This window comes from Macrosteles quadrilineatus, unplaced genomic scaffold (genome assembly GCF_028750875.1).
Source record: "Macrosteles quadrilineatus isolate MER2022 unplaced genomic scaffold, UCM_ALF_1.0 Scaffold_4__1_contigs__length_99947679, whole genome shotgun sequence".
Classification (NCBI taxonomy): Eukaryota; Metazoa; Arthropoda; class Insecta; order Hemiptera; family Cicadellidae; genus Macrosteles; species Macrosteles quadrilineatus.
This window is the reverse complement of record NW_026542597.1, coordinates 85,470,521-85,488,397: the sequence shown is the minus strand read 5'-3', so window position 1 is coordinate 85,488,397 and position 17,877 is coordinate 85,470,521.

The following is a 17,877-nucleotide window of genomic DNA, read 5'->3' as shown; positions in this document are numbered from 1 at the left end:
CTTAAACTTGGTGTATTTGGAATAAATTCGAACATAAATAGTTATATAGGCTGGTCAGATTCGTAATCAACCAAAATCGGTTCTGTTTGCATTTACTGGGAACAAACACTGACAGAAACCAAATCTAGAATGATTATAAATTCGACCGAATCGGGTTGAAAAATAATCTAGATCAAAGCATTGACTATGTATAGTCAGTGATCAAAAGCCTGCTCTCGCAGCGGACCTATATCCCCCCCCCCCTCTACCAATAATAAACAGTGACCTATCGCAGGTCTACGGTCTACACTGCTGATACTCTCGAGGAAATCCCGTACGTTCATTCACAATCCCCAGCCACCTCCATTCAAGATTGGTTCTGAGAATGGAAAGTTCCATGGGTGAGTCATGGCAAAAAGTTGACCAGTGCAAAGACTGATCATAAAAGTATCAATCATCAAGGATATTCCATTACATGATTATTTGCAGTATCAATTCTTTGAGATGGGGGCGCCACCTAGGTGCGCATTTCCCAATTATGAGTAAAGGATGAGTTGTGAGATCTGTGTAGTTTTGTTACTGACTAAGATCAGCTGGTTCAGTCAGGATTATTTATTCAAATCCAATGATCAGGAACAGCTGGGTCCTGTTTCGAACCATCAAAAAGCTACTGACTTTTCTCAGGATCGAAATGGTGACCTTTTTATTGTTAGGTGAGCTCTTGCACTAAGCTACGCAGCCAACATAGTAGGTATTGAACAGCTGTTGTTAAACTAACTTTAAAGGATGCTATAACTAAAGGATAGCATATATAAAGGATGATGCACAGCTGTTTTTAGATGAGTAATGTTTATTTAGTATTTACTAAAATATTTCCTTCCTAAGATCTACTCTAGTGTTGTTTGTTTGTGTATTTGGGAGCACCAATAGTTGAAAGGTTCTGGAGAAATTCCTAGAGAGTAAACGAATTGAACTATTAACAATGGAAACTTCATTTTCCACTAAGGCCGTCGGAAACTTTTAAAGACCCGTCACAGAAAATCTGCCGTTGTAACTTTTCAATAAAATATAAATTATGACATTTTGTGAAGATTTTATCATAAAAAAGCTACGTTCATTTGTGAATTCCTCATAAGTAAAGCACAAAAAACAACTTAGGCCAACTTTGCTTAGCACTATTCATATCTTTGTAGCGAAATGGTACAAACTAATATGACATTTAAAACTACTTTTGTTCTCTTTCAAGGTAAATTTATTGTATAGCAATAATTTTGTGGGAAAAGCCCAAAAAAACAATAAACCAAAATGTTCCAATTTTATGCTAGTACAAGGCCTCATCAAATGTATGTAACTAACTTTTTTGATTCCGACGTTTCATATGCATTGGTGTAACCCATCTTTTGGGTTTCTCAACTGGCAAATAATTTGGTCACTTTTCATCTCCAGAAGCACAATATTTGACAACCGAAAGCCTCCTACCTTTGACTATTAATGCCCCTAGTATATGCTCCTACCTATTTTAATCAGTTAGTCTAAAGAAAAAGTAGCTTCCATTCAAACTAACATGTGTTTTCCCTCATGTTCCAAAAGGTCAGTACCCTATTTACTATCATGTTATCAACTTACATAAAGGCAACGCACTTGTAGCCTCTTGGGTCTTTTTTGCTCTTGGGTTATTTTTATCCTTACTACCGTACTTTAATTACTACGTTAAGCGGCAAGACAAAAGCCTTATCAAATGACATCACTGATAAGGAAGGCACCTGATAGTACAAGTTGTGGCGACAGCCGACGTTAAAAGACCTTGGTATTAGATCATCATGGATTACTATCTACTTAAGAAACTTTAGTGCCTCTAAATATAAAAGGCATTTCGATTGCCGTTTTTACAAGAATGACTTGCTTGAAGGAAGATGTTTACGGACAACACGAATTTATCCTAAATATCTATATCCTTTTGTGATCTTACTTCTTTCTTATTTCCACAAATATGTTCAATTACAGGGGACAGCTGATATAGATAATTTTAAGACAACAATTAAATTGTTTAGCATCCATAATGCAACACGTTAAGTGAGTTTGATTACAAAATATAATCCTAAACGATGTTGAAACAACTGAAATGTTTGGAGAGCTTGTATATAAGACTTAGGTATCAAATCAATTTGAATCTATGTATTCTAGCGATCAAAATCAGTAAACACACATTGCAAGTATTATAGGAAAAGTCAGTGTTAATTTAATCAAACAATTAATTGTTATTCCATAGTTTCGTAGTTTGGAGAGGACATTGATAGTAATATCACACGAAAGTGAAATATTTATGATATATTCTCTACTGTACTAAACCAATTATCAATATACTGCAATAGTTTTTATTTTGTCGTCGATGACTTATCACTGTAGTTGATTACACTTTTACTCAAACACAAAGTAATAATTATTCCCCTATATGACACTCCGTTCTAATTAGGTCCATTGGTCAAGCCTATTGAGGAAGTTTGCTTCGGTGTTCCCCTCCCTCAATTAATGATTGGAATGGTTCTAGTTGTATTTAATAATACAATTGTTTCAAATAGCTTCCCACATAAAAAAACGCCCCAAGTTTTACTACCTAAATTAAAGTCTGTGTGTGTGTGTGTATTATACTTATCGTTATTTTCTTTTCTTCCTCTTTTTCTTCTTCTTCTTCTTTTCTTTTCCTTTTTTTTCTTCCTTCATCTTTCTTTTCTCAGACTGCTTCATAATTGATAAATGTTTAGACATCCGACTAAATTTGTTCCTCCCTACGTGATTTATAAAATACAGTATACAAACATTTTATTTTGGAAATTATTGTACTTGGATCGGGGTTTCACCTGAACAGATGTTTGTAAACTGCACAGAGCAAAAATTAGATTACAATTTGTACCATGCCAACGCATGTGGTTGTGTATTTTAAGGTTAAAAAGGTTTCTATTCATTGAAAATGGTTAAAGTTGAGTGCGGGATTAAGGAAAGATAGGTAGCTTTGTAACTGACTAGGATCAGCAGATTTTTCAGCCAGTACAATTTATTTGCTCCAGTACAGCTTTGTCCAGTTTCAAAAAAAATCTACTGATCTATTCAGGATTGAGCCGATAAACTTTTAATCACCAGGCGAGCACTATTACTATTTAGCGTCCACCTATATAAGTATGCAAACTTCAAACTCCAAAATAAAATAATTTTTTTAATGTACAAATATCTAGATTTATCGCAACTACGTATTCTACAAAATTGGGGTTTCCTTCCCTTAATTTCACCAGATTGAGCTGACCATTTCATTTCAGTTAGAAAGTGACTTAAGGAATTACTTTCAGGTCATTCACACCCTAAATATAAAAGTGCTTCTCCATGAGGTTAATGACTTGGGTTATTAAATCACATTTGAAAGTCATTGATTTTGGAGGCATCAATAAGATTTTCTATCATATTGTACAATCTGAACAAAGTCAATTTAATGCGTACGGTTTACTATTTCATAAGAAGTTCAGAAAATAATCAATATTTTACATGATCGCTGAATGTTATCACTTTTAAAGGTGGTAAAATAAAATAAAGAGAAATCAATTGTTAAATTGTCAAAACACATACCGGTCACATACGAGTAGAAAAATAGTATGGTAGTAAAGACAAAAATAGTACTTGGGGCTTAAAGTTTCGTCTATTGTATAAAATAAACCTAGTGAAATGTATCTTAAAATTGACCCAGATTTATTTACAAGCTTGATCCATAATTTGGGTGTACCTTTGAACGGTAGTGTCGTTATATGATGTTTCTGCTCTAGGCACTGTTATAATTGATATAATTGATAATAAATATCAATTATTGATAAGACAATAATCGTAAACAAAATTGTTTATATTTCATTATAGACCTTGATTTGCTTATTTCAATAAACCTTCTAGACACTTACTCATTGTTAATTTCAAGAAATATTCTTTCATCAATGAGGTTAAATGTACACCAGTACCTATGAGCGAGCCTTCTTGGACAACATTTGCTTGATTTGATTTTAGCTCACAAAATTTCCCAGTTATGAATTTTACTTACTTTACTTTCCCTCCAGAAACCTTTTCTCCCAAAGCTTTCTGTATGCAGCTTCAATGTCTCATGTCACACAGCGACCTACCAGCTGACCTAGAGTAGAGAAGGCTTCATGGTTTACATGCCAAGACTGCGCCGGCATTAAATATTACCATGCAGCCCATGTGCTTCATTACAAATACTACCTACTTCCTAACTGATTTAAGGGCTAGTTGGACGTGGTTGGTGTACAAAAAATTTAAAGAATAAAGATAATTCAAATATTTAATTTTTTTAAGTTTATTGAATAATTGTTGTGGTATAAATTTCGGTCAGTACACAGAAAGTTTTTTCTTGTTACCGATTTAATAAAACTAGTGTCACTGTTGCTCGAATTCGAGCAATTGCTAAGTATTATAGGATTTGGATTTATTTTAAACTAATAAAAGTAATAATTTCTGATGACATTAAAAGATATGACTCAAAGATTATGGGAATACTCAAGATGTGCATAGCAGATAGATATTTTATCAACATTTCTTATAAATATTTTATAATTTTTCAAAAGCTGATCTTGTTTTTTGGTGTTTTCTACAAATAGCCGTACTCATAGCCGCATTAGGTTGTCCATAATAACGACTATAAATTCTAAAAAAAAAACAACATTATTTCTATTTCTTCTCCTTGGTGGTGTTCTATGACTCTCCTATGTTTCCATGGTTTGCAAATCGGCTCTTTTAATGATTACTAAGAAATGCAGCACAGTGTTAATTCAGATTTCTTTTTAGTATATCAATTTATCCAAGCCCTCTCGCTTTTTTCCATTGTAATATTTACGCCAACCCGAATTCAAATAGAAAATATTTCATTTCAACCAAGTCAGTAAATGTTTGTAGCAAAGTGTTAAATTATCAAACTTATTGACTGTTTTCAATTAACATATGTTCTTCTTCTCACTTTTAATTTCTTACAACAGCTGGAGTTTCATAACAATGTTTGTTTCCCATGTTAATCTTATGGAGGAATACGAAATTTAAAGGGCCCCAGGGCCTCACTGTCTAATTATTTCACCAAAAAGAAAGTTTCCTGCACAACTTCACGTTACCCTCTTTCCATTGACACCAAAAACATGTCAATCGGTTCAGTAGTTTCGGAGGAGTAATTGTCATAAAAAAACCTGCTTGCGTATTAAATAAGTAATAGATATAGGTGATGCCTTCCAGTAAATTCTCTTTAGTTTGATGGCCCTTAAAACAGAACAATAGTTAAACAGACTTTAAAAATGTATCAAAACTATTGATATTTTTGATTTTCGATTGCTTGACCAAATAAGTATACTTAACATTATCAAAAACATCTTCACTTGAACTAACTAATTTGCCGTAGGATTTAAAATCAATTAGGCAAGAATATGTTTCAGATCTGATTCATTGCTTTATTGCCATGAATAACACTACAACCAGTAGATGCCATTTCCTTTTCTATCTAATAACAATCACACCACAGACATAATATCCTGATAAGTAGAAACATCGTAATTGCCATGACATATCATCGGCACTATCAATATCACCATTAGCTTATGAGTCATGTGTGGACGGATGAACATCATGTCCTAACTCAAGAAGACCAAGATGTGAGATAGAATTATCAAGAATTTATACCATCTTACAAGTAATAACCCCCGCCACAGCAAACCTGAAGACTAACGAAGTTCGGATTGCTTTAGATCCCTCAATGAGTCTCATGACAGATTGTTGGGGTTTTTTAGGGATATTTCGTTTCCATAGTTGCATTTTATTCGTTTCAGCGTCCCCTTTGGTGTTTGTTCGGATGTTAGTTGCGTGCGGTCCCTCAACGGGTCTAATGACAGATTGTTGGGTGTTCCAAGGGACCGTGACAATGACTGCCACATCTGCATACAATAGTAGATAGTTCCACCTGCTGTCATTCCGACGTTGCATTTCTATTTTAACTTGTTATAGTGGCACACTGACTCAGTTAAGTCAATTCTTTAAGTCCACAAACATGCTATATAAACACTTTTAAAAATCATCTGAATCTTGAAACTTTCATAGTGCATAACATTTTGCATCATATAACAGTTAACTTGTACAAAATAATGTAAATAGTAATGTATTGTGATATGGAAATTTCCTGAAATGGAGATTTGATATCAAATTTCATTAAACAAATTTCTAATTTAATTAAACAAATTTCAACATGAATTTAAACAAATTTCATTAAACTATTACAATAAGGCAAGGTTTAAAGAAAGGTTATTACTTATTAGTGTCATTAGTTGAAACAGTCAAATATTTAGGCTACTTAAAAAATTTTTGAAATTGTTATCAGTCATCTAAATTTAACTATTAATGTCAATGTATTATAGGGTCTTACAATCTACAACAACCTTGGTGATCAAATGAATGGACGAATAATTTACTCAAAATCAAGTAATATAAACCTCAACCTCATAATAATCAATTAACACTGTATTATGATAACAACCCAAGGTCTATTTCTTGTGATTTCAAGTTTTTAAGATGAGTTATTTTAATCAAAAGTTGATTATTTTCAATGGAAACCCAATTACTATAACGTTTACATAACACTTTTTGTACATGTTTACCTATGTGTTTAATATTTTTACACAGCAGTTTGAAACAAGTAAAATGTAATACACATTTTTAACTAAATAGTACATTTATTAATGCTAAGGTCATACAATTGGCTATAAAAAATACGCACAGTTCTATAAAGTACGGTATTAATACTAGATGTAATTTACTGTGTTATTTAAATATAATTCTTAGTTGACATAGGATTGAGTTTGAAACAAATTGATGAAACTGTATTTACAGGGTATGAAATAAATATTAATACTAGGATGAAACATAATTACGTTGTACCCCGCTGTGAAAGCAGTTTCTAGTGTGCTCTGGAAACCCCCATTATATTCAGGGGAGCAAAATCAATGGCAGATTTTAAACCAGAGCTTTCAGAGAATCTGCCGCACTTCTTCGCAAAAAAGGGCTTCTTCCTGAGAAGTCAAACCAGTTGAATGACGTCATCGAGCGTGTTCTCCAAATCCCTGGCGGCCTGGCGGGAGCCGTTAGAGTGAAATTGTGGGGGGGGGGGAGGTTGGTGCCCCCCAGATCTGAAAAGAAGACCATTGTTTCATTTTAATATTTACTAGCAATATTTTTTTATCTTTGAAAATACGTAAGAAATTGAAGGAAACCAAGTTTGTTATGATTATTATATGATGATTTAGAACAGTCCTGGTACAAGTTCGTAAGGATCTACATAATTTCAGGATATCATATGCGTTCCCAAGTTTTATTTGCTAGCTTCTTCATGACTTATTTACTAATTTTTTTTAGCTTTTTGTTTTGTTTAGCTTTTTCATTAGGGTAGCAACATAATGTTGCGTAGAGTAAAATGACCTAATAACCTTTACTGGCTAAAGCCATCTGTATCTTTAGCCGGAACCATTTATTTCATTCAAGTGGGATCGATTCGAGCCCCATATGATATTTTTCGATGCGTTATCAATTAGATTATGCTGTCTAATAAAAGTAGTTACAAAATGACTAGTATGTTTCTGGAGATCCAAAGTCTACCTTCGATAATGCTCATGAAAGACTGTTAACGACTAGTTATTGAGATTCCTTTTGTAGTTCCTGACCACTGGGGTGTTTCTCGAGATCCCAAGTCTACCTTGATAACAAGTCTTATTTGATAATTACCATAAGAGACTTGTTATCGAAGTTCTACTGTAGTTCCAAAAGGAGTAGAATGGTTTATGCAGATCTCTAGTCTATTACAAAAAGTCATACTTGATAATCCCCATGAAGGAATTGTTATCAAGGGTTCTACAACAGTTCCAGAAGAACTACAATGTCTCTGGAGATCTGCCTTGATAACAAGGATTATTCGATAATGCCATGAAAATCTTACTATCGAGGTTCTGCCGTAGTTTCAACAGACAATGTTTCTGGAGATCCTACGTCTACCACAACAAGTCATACTTGATAATCCTCATGAAAGGTTTCATTATCAAGGCTCCACAGTAGTTCCAGAAGTACTACAATGTTTCTGGGGTTCTGCCTTGATAACAAGTCTTATTCGATAATCCCCATGAAAGACTTGTTATAGAGGTTCTGCTGTAGTTCTAAAAGGACTGCAGTGTTTCTGTAGAAACCCAAGTCCACAACAAGTCATATTTGATAATATGAGGATTCGTGGTGAAGGATTCGTTATCGAGGTTCCACTGTAGTTCCAGAAGGACTACAATGTTTCTGGAGACTCGCAGGATCAGCTGATCGCGTGACAGCGGACTTTCTCAAGGTCAAAGAACAAAGGAGGTTCTCAACTACGACCGACGACCGGTGACCGGTGAGTACTACGACGTACGACCTCAAGCGTGACGTAGAATGACGCTTGGCTGTGTAACTGAATATCGTGGAAGACTGTTGATGGGCAATCATTGTCCTTCTCTAATTGTTCATTCCTTTGTAATGAATAATGTGGAAACTCACTGACTAGGCTTAGTTTTCTAGTATTTTATTGGAGACTTGTAATTGAATATCTTGGAAGACTGACTGTTGATGGTCAATGAGCATTGATTGATAAAGTCGTCTAGTGTTCTTTTATTACATTGTATCGAATAACTGGGAATGCTTGTATAAATAAACTGTGAACTGCTTAATTTCTAAATTAAATTAATCAATCATTGAGATGGGGATACTATCTAGCTGCGTAGTTCAACCCAAATATGAGTGTAGGATGAGTGTAGAATTGTGTGTAATAATCGGTGTAGCTTTGTTACTGACCAAGATCAGCTGTTTAATTGGCCAGGATCGGATAATTTTTTAAATTCCAATGATCAGGAACATCTGGGTCCAGTTTCGAACCATAAAAGAATTACTGTACTGTCTTTTTCCAGGATTGAACTGGCGACCTTTTAATTACTAGGCGAGAAATGTAGCCACCCAGCAAGTTTTCGTTCTAAAAATAGTATTCGTAGGAATTAATTGCTATTCAAAATATTGTCGTGAAAGTTTATTGGTGGGCATTGAGCATTAAAATGGCCATCTGGCAATCCTTATCACGAACAAAAAGCATGTGGAAGAAATGGGAGAGCAAACATGAGCACCTTTTGTGCCAATGTTAACTAAGTTTTAGTAGGCTTAGATTGAACTGCAAAACTCCTTTTACTATTGACACTGTTAAGAAAAACAACATTAAATTCCCGTAGTCACAGTTCTGCTGAGATAGGCATATTCATGTTATATGTGGAAAATTGCTAAGCAAACGTATATGCATAAAATAATATCGGCCAATTAGTCTTATATTTTGCTTGTACGAGGGTGTTTCTTTGCTTGAAGGGACAGAAGATGTGCAAAGTAAACAAACCTAACCATATACATAAATGATATTCGTCAAATCGGCTTATTTAAGACTTTTCTTGCAAACCTACTTGAAAAAATATAAATTGGATTTTACGGTAACTATACATTTAATGATCACTTACGTTTTATTATGAGCAAAACTTTTAAATAGTTTGATTCTTATCATAGTATCTTTTTATCCTTGTTCTTACACGCAGGACCTTTCTTCTCCAACCATCCTGCCAGGAAGAGCTGTCACTGGACGATTCTCTTCATTAGGTTACAGAAGAGAAATGATCAGCTGTGACACCAGCTGGAGCGTGGGTGATTGTTGCAGGAAGTCCAATAAACTCTCAGCTGTTAAGTTGGTGGTTGCTATTCTCGAAAGTGATATCAGACTAAAATCTCTGTCTGACCTTGTAATTTTGTCTCTTCTCTTTTATGCCAATACATTTTTTCGTCTTAGAAAAATCTAATTTTTTAGTTGTAAAATGGGTTCTTGAAAGGTATGTAATTTATCTGAGGTTCTCTAAAAGCTATTTCTTGGAAGGAGTTTAAAAAAATCAATTTCTTTAATGTATAGGCTTGTCTGAAAAGGTGTGTTTTTTTTTTAGCTGAAAAGGGTTCCAAAAAGAAATGTTTTTGGAGGGCGTTCCTAAAACGTATGTCTTTTAGAATGTCTAAATTGTCATAAAGTAGTATGTCTAAAATAGTGTCTAAGGTGGAGGAGATTCTCTAAAAGTATGTCTTTTAATGGTGACGGTTCTATAAAATGTATGAAAGAGGTTCATTCTTCAAATAGTGTGTCTCTAAGTGAAGAGGGTACTCCAAAAGGTATACATTTTACTTTTAGCAAATTTCTCGTACAGTATAGGGAATAAGCTATTTAAAAAATTTCTGGAAAGGTTTAAAGAAAATTAAAATCTTTTTGTTGAAAGGGTTTTTGTCTAAAAGGTATGAATTTTAGTATAGGGGGTTTGATAAAAAGTAAACTATTAGATTTGTGAAAGAAGTTCTCTAAAGGTCTCTAAATTAATAAGAATTATTTAGTGAAACATCATAAAGGAAATATCTGAAATATTAAACTAACTTTATTCCATTGTGCATTCGTTTTCCATCCTTCTCTAATGCTTAAGTTAATTTGATGCTTAAGTTAATTTTTGAACAGTCAATTGGAAAGTGGAAGAATTATATCGGTCAATACGGACGTTATCAAATCGGAATTACTGTCTCCTACAAAAGTAACAGGTTAGCTTTCACTGGTTAGTGGCTAGTTCTAGTTGAATATCCGGAAATTACTATAATCCAAATCAAACTGCACGGAGGTATTACATTGATTGGTTCTGCATACTTTCCAATGTGCATAATAGAAAACCACAGAGACAAATTAGAAGAGATAATAATTACCTGAAAGTACAAAAAATACGTCAAATAACACTTTATAATATAACACTTATAATGTTTAGTAAAAGAAGGTAAATACATTTAAGATGGAAAATAATGATCGATTTCGATTGGACACTCCAATCATCAAAAGACCTAATAGGCGAATGACAAGAAAAGGGATGTTCTTTAATTCTATTTCATAAAGGTTGATACTTTGAGAGTTGGTTTATCGAGATTTGGTAGTGCCAATTGTTGGTTTGTCAAAGTTACCAAATCGTGTGTCGCGTCGCAACGAAAAGTCTAAAACATACCTTTTTCAGGCTGTATAAAATTACAAACCAAATTTTACTTTCGCACATACATTTTTTTTTTTTTAGACCACGCTATATGTACACATTTACATATGTCCACATACACACACTCTGCATTGAGATAAGTGATATGTACGAAACTTTCCTGCAGTAAAATTCAGAGGAAGAGAAAGAGTGCTCTCTCTCTGATTCTAATCTGTTTAATTGTTTGTCCTTCTATGTAACTGCAAGACAAAGGAACGCCGAAACTGTTTCCCATAATCTGTTTCAGTCACAACATTGCGTCAGAAGTCACCCAAAAATCATTTCTACAAATGATGGGGTTAATTTCTGTACATGTAAATGGTCAATTTTGTATATGAGGAGGTTTATGGAATATTATAAGTTTGTTTCTGTATTGTAAACATTCAAATTTGTAAGTAAACAAAGTTTTTTTTTTTATTTAAAAATCCGTCCCGTAAAACACATAAATATGAAAATTCGTTTCTGTAAATGTGGAAGTTTGTTTTCTGAGATCTTTTAAGTAAAAGTAGAAAAAAACACCGTTGTGTCAGTAATAGGACGGTACTCAAACAAAACTATCACGTAAATTTTCTGTTTTAATTTTAGATAAAGTGTGACTATTAACACTAACTAAACAACACATTTACGTAACAAAAAAAAAATAGGTGGAAAGCAAACTACATGCCTTAGGTAATTCAACCACATTACCAAATTAACAAGTCTGATCAACTTAAGCGCATTTTACTTGACAACGCTAATACTATGGCCATGGAAGAAAGGTACTGTAATTTGTGGAGAGCTATCAAATAATGGGTGAGGTCCTTAGTTTAGAGGGGAGGGTTTTTGCGTGTCTAAAATAATTTACCTCCCCCTTTAACGCCCTATCAATAAGGGCACACCCTTTCACCTCTTCAATTAAATACGTAGTTATGTTATTAGAAGTATTTTTATATTAAGCCTGAAACTACTAACAAACTCAATGACGAATAAATGACAGGGGTTTTCTATTTTCAAATATTTTTTCAGGAAGTAAACGTCTTTTCCCAGGATTGAAACCCAAAACCTTTTGTTTATATACCAATCCATTCATCCACTTAAATATTTAGCTATTTTTCTACAATAAACAAGCAAACTAAATCAAGCAAAAGTGTTTATTATTCATGATTTCCTTGATCATTATATCTAAAACTCATTAGTGTTGTTGATGATTGCTGGTAATCAATACCGTATCTTAACGAAATAAGCTTCAATATGATCAATTAATCAAAAGTTTCCCCCAAACTACTAGCGCCATAATGGCGCCTGAACTTCGAGATGACATCATTGTAATCTTAACTTTCGATAACTAAGATAATTTGCACTTTCCTTGTGTAACTGTTGATAGCATTTTTCAATTTATTGTGTCTTTAATTCACGCCGTTTTCAGATTAGATAATTATTAACAGAAATGAGGTTTTGCACGTTTAAAATTTACCTTTATAGCGTTAGATTATCTTTCACGAATAAGGAGTTTAAAACAGGTTTTCAAGACAGTGTCCATTGTCTGTGATAGAGTGGATCATAGTTTCACTTTGTTTGGTTAGGTTTATGCACACTCTGTACGTTCTTATTCGTCGTAGAACGCTTATTATTTTGCCCCTGATAGAACACATTTGAAGTTATGATATTTGAGTAAATTTTAAAGGAAATTAATTACCACACACTATACTTTTAAATATTTGATGTAGGTATTGAAAACAGCTGATTCTGTTAGGAGTTCAAAATGTTGTAGTGACTACATTTTCAGGATTTATTGTTGTAACATTGATTATTTGTGATTATAATCAATGGTCTTGGAAACAGCTGGTCTTAGTCAGTAAAGCTACACAGATCATCTCCCTCCATTCTACACTCATATTTTACTCATGTTCGACTTTTAATACGCATCCTAGTGTGTGTATCTGCTTTTAAGATTTGTTTATTTATATATATGAAAATGAGAGTATATGAGCAACAGTTTATTAACTTTAGATGAATAGTACTTTGAGGGACTTCACCCCTCTTCTTGATGGGATTTTTTCCCTCACTGCCCATAAACCTCACATACCCCTGACCAAGAACCATAGAGGGGCAGAGCACAATGGAGTGAAAGGTCCGGAGGAAGTACAGACGGTTGGCATCACCGCGTTCCCTCCACTACCATCATTTGGCGGGTAATTGGCACCGGAAGTGGCGGAACTCGTACAGGATACGCCACAATCACAGATACCCTCATATCAAATAATTATTCAAATTCCGCTTGTCAAGCTTTTATGGGCCTTCCGCCCACTGAACGGTTAGGGATTTATTAATGGGTCCGCCTCCCCTAGCTTTCCATTTCCTCTATAGCGGACAGGACATTACTGGTGTTATACTTTCATTATTATGGTTGGAATTTGTAAAGCTAGGCCTAATCTAGGATTGAGGAATGAGGAGTTTGGTTGCGTAGTTAAACCATTACACCATTCATTCAACGATAGTAGTTTGCAATAATTTTTGCGCGGGGAGGGTACTTTGGTATTATACAGACTACACCGATAAATTGACTTCCAAATAAGATTTTCATTAGTTTAAACAACAAACTCTTCCTAACCTAAAACATAGTCTACTCTTAGGTTAGGTGAGGTTTAATTGTTCGGTGTGGTTGGTATAAACCCAAAGTACCGCAGGGAGTTCTACGCATGCTGGGAAGGTTTTATATACACTTTTACCACAGACAATTTTTTATCAATTTTTACGCTCTGGAGTCTAGCACGAAACCGTTTTACTAATGACTTCAGGATGGGTCTAGAGTGTCGTGGCATTATCACACCTGTGGGTGAATGGTGGGGATTGAACCCGATACCTCGGGGACCAGACGCCCGCGTTCTACCAATAGACCAGCCCATTCAATGTTATATTATAGTTCAGTGCAGTATTACTAGTTACTACAGTGATGTAGCCAGGGGGTCCTGGGGGTCCGGACCCCCCCCCTTCCGGTCTTAAATATAATGATTTTTATAAATAAAATGTAAAATCATATTATCAAACTGTATTGACGTTGGGGTTGATTATTTTCAATGCGAAGAGAGCTAAAAAAGACCGTTTTAGAGCCTATATTTTAAAATTTTTCCCGGACCCCCCTTTTACCAGGGGGTATGGAATACCCACAGACCTCTCGGTCGGTCGACCCCCCCCCCCTATTTTGAAATCCTGGCTACGTCACTGGTTACTAGTAGTAGACATAAAATTTAATGTCTTTACATTTTTAACATGAATGACTTTTCCTTCACCAATTAAAATAGTTATCATAGATTCTAGGCTCATTACTTGGTTTATTTAGGTTATCGAAACTTTCGTTATATTGATTGTAAAATCCGTTACTTACTTGTTAAGTTGGTGAAAGAAATTGTCATTTTCCGGGTTCATTGATCGTCAATAATTACGAAAAATATCAAGGACAGTGATTTTGACTTGAGGTTGACGAAAGTTTAACATAACTTACTGTACTAAAAACAAATTATGAAAGTATAGACCTTCATAAAAAATCGAGTAGATTACGTGTTCATAACTACCATAAGATAAAATATATGATACCAAAACAATGTTTGTAAATTCCCTGTTCTGTGATGGTTTGCAGTTCCAAATAAATTTACTTACTTCGTACTTTATTTGAATGAAACGAGTGTAAAAAGAAAAGTTATAAAAAAATATATCATCCACGATCAAAAGCTGTCTTTCTTTGAGTTTTTACGACAAAATTTACATACACATGTTATGTCTAAATTTTTGTGTTAAGTGGTATTTATTTTTATTATTTCTTTAGTTCATAAAAAACTATGTGCATCACACTGTCATACTCTGAATGATTCCTGTCTGCTTCAGTTGGCTTTTAGTCGACTTCTAGTTAAAGAGTCGATGGTGTTTAATTGTTCAGTTGAACTTTAAATCTTTTGGAATGATAAACTGATCGATATAGCCAATAACTCATCGAACCGATCATAACTTAACGCTGACAAAATGTTTACTAAACAGAACTGCGAGAGACAAATATGAAAGTATATTATTGGTAAAATCTCATTAGACTCAATGTGGAGTTTGGACACACATAAAAAGGTTAAGCTATAACAACCACCCCCCTTCCCACAGCAAACCTGGAGACTAAGCGATTTTCAATTTGTTTGTACGTGTATTTAGGTTTACTGATACATGGAAAAAGTGATTTTCTTATCAAAAGTTAATTATTTGGATGAAATAAATACATTTGCCAAATTTGATCAAAATACCATCAGCAAGCAAACTGTTTAAACTTGAAGTGTGCAGCTTTTTTCGAATTTTCTCCGCAAACATAAATTTTTACAATAATGTTTCAATATACACCAACTATTTTTGTTTAAATAATATACACGATTAATGTAATACAAATTTAAAATTCACATGTTTCAAGGATAAAAAAACGCATTTTTGAAAACCTTGACAACTTTATAAAACTCCGTTCCCATTGCCCGATCTTGCTGGCTTTACTTTGCTCTACACACCTATGCAAAATTCCATCATAATTTCAAAAAATCATTTTTGTTATCAGTTGACAGTTAAAAAATCTTAAAGTTCCATGATTTAGGTTGCTGCAAACGCAAACACAACCCAAAAATATATTGCCAGGAAAATGTATCCAACATTTGATGCATCTTTGACTATAGCAGTTACCATAGATCCTTCAACGGCTAGAAGACTTACAATATTAGCATGCAGCCCAGCTGTCATTGTAGTGGGTGGCCGTTACGTTGTGTAACGCTAAGGTGTCAAACTCCTAGACAGCGTTACGCACAGTTACGTAACGCAGCACGTCACACAAAGCTGTCAGAGTGATTGTCAAAAGGTTATGGTGTTTACGAGGGATCTTATAGTACTCACTTATACTAGTTAATATTGACAGGCGTAAACATTAATCTGAATTGGCGAGCATACATAGTAGGTATTTTAAGCCAAGTATGAATGGAGATGAATGTAGGATGAGTGGCGCGATCTTGTATGTTACTAAGGCCGACTTATTCCTTAGACACAGCTGTTAATTGATAGCCCATACAGCCAATACTAAGGGACCTGCAGTTTATAGTGGAATCTGAACCACATGTTTGCCTTGTCATTAACGAATTGGTCTAATTACCAGGACAGTACTGCGGATAGTCGTAGTACTCACTAGTGCGGACGTCAATCCACACCAGGGAGTATCGCATCCACCGTGCATGCCTATAAATATCCACAGCATTAAGTGTAAGATGGAACAAGAAGGTAAAGCTCTCATTGCTAGAGACAACTATCATATTTTGTTTTAGCAACGGTCAGTCAACAAAAACCATTAGACCGTTAAACATGTTTAACTTCTATGTCTTCTATGTTTAACTTCTATGTTATAACTTCTATGTTTAACTTCTATGCCAAAACTTTAACCATATGTTAAAGTTGATTTGCATTCTTTTGCAAAAAGACAGACCATACTACTTTAAACTATCTGTTGGCTTTTTTAACTACTCGAAAACTTATAATACTAGTTGTTACAAGACGCCAGTCCTCCTAAAATGTGATAGTTGTCTATGTAATGAGAACTTAAATTATTATTTATTCAAATTTATCACATGTGATGACAGATACCCACACACAGGTAGTAGTGATGAGTTTTGTACTTACATTTTTATTTAATTGGTTATAATAATTGTAATACATTTTTCTTAGAGAACATAACCAATCGAGTTCTTACTCCATTACTTAACTCCTTAGATGTTCGTTTTAACAACAATTGAACACGCAATGGCGTAGCAGTGATGTTACAGAGAAAATGTAAATTGCAGAAAGCATGGTTACCAACCCGCATCTTGTTAGAAAGCCAGTTAGTCGAGCCAATGACTTTGCACAGCATAAACACATTTCACTGTGCAAACCCTGTGCAAATCCTGTGCAAAACCGGTACAAAACCGTCGTAAAACCGGTCCCCAACTTTGCGATGGGTGAAAACATCCACATCCAATAATGGTACAATTTATTTCAAGTGAATCACTAATTAACAAAGCAAACAGTTTTGCTTTGGACGAAAGCCAAAATTGACTGTCAAGTTGTTTTTGTGATTTGTAGATTATTTTCCAGATGTTTAGATTTTGTATTTACTTCAGCATATATTATTGTTCAGGAATATTATGTGCTTCCACCATATTGTGAAAATGTTAATGCGTTTGTATAAAATTAAAGGTAACTTTTTATATTTCACCATTATTTAAGCAGACTAAGTTACTAAACGAAAATACTTATGAAAGATGGTCCCTCAAAACGACTTCCAACTTGTTTTCAATTCTGCCAATGCAAACAGCTGTTTAAAGTGCTTCAATCATTTCGTCTATTACGATTGTGTTAGTGAACATTAAGCTATCGATATGTTAAACTAAAGATAAGAATGTATATCAGCACGAATTTGAATCAATTACGCAACAATGTAAAACCACGTTACAATACGTCTTCCTACTCAACCAATAAAAACAAGTCACAGCTGGAAGCTTAAATCAGCTGATTTCTCATTGTTTCTCAGATCAGCTGTCATATTGTCTCTGGCGGTGTTTTGCAAGTGGAAATGTTCGTTTCGATCTCGTTCCATGATCCACAGTTCCAGTTCCAGGAACGGTTGTCACGTGGGAAACCCAAGGTCTGTAACTAATACTTCTGAGTCGCAGCGACGCCATGGTTGCGGTTTCGTGTTTTTTCACTTGTT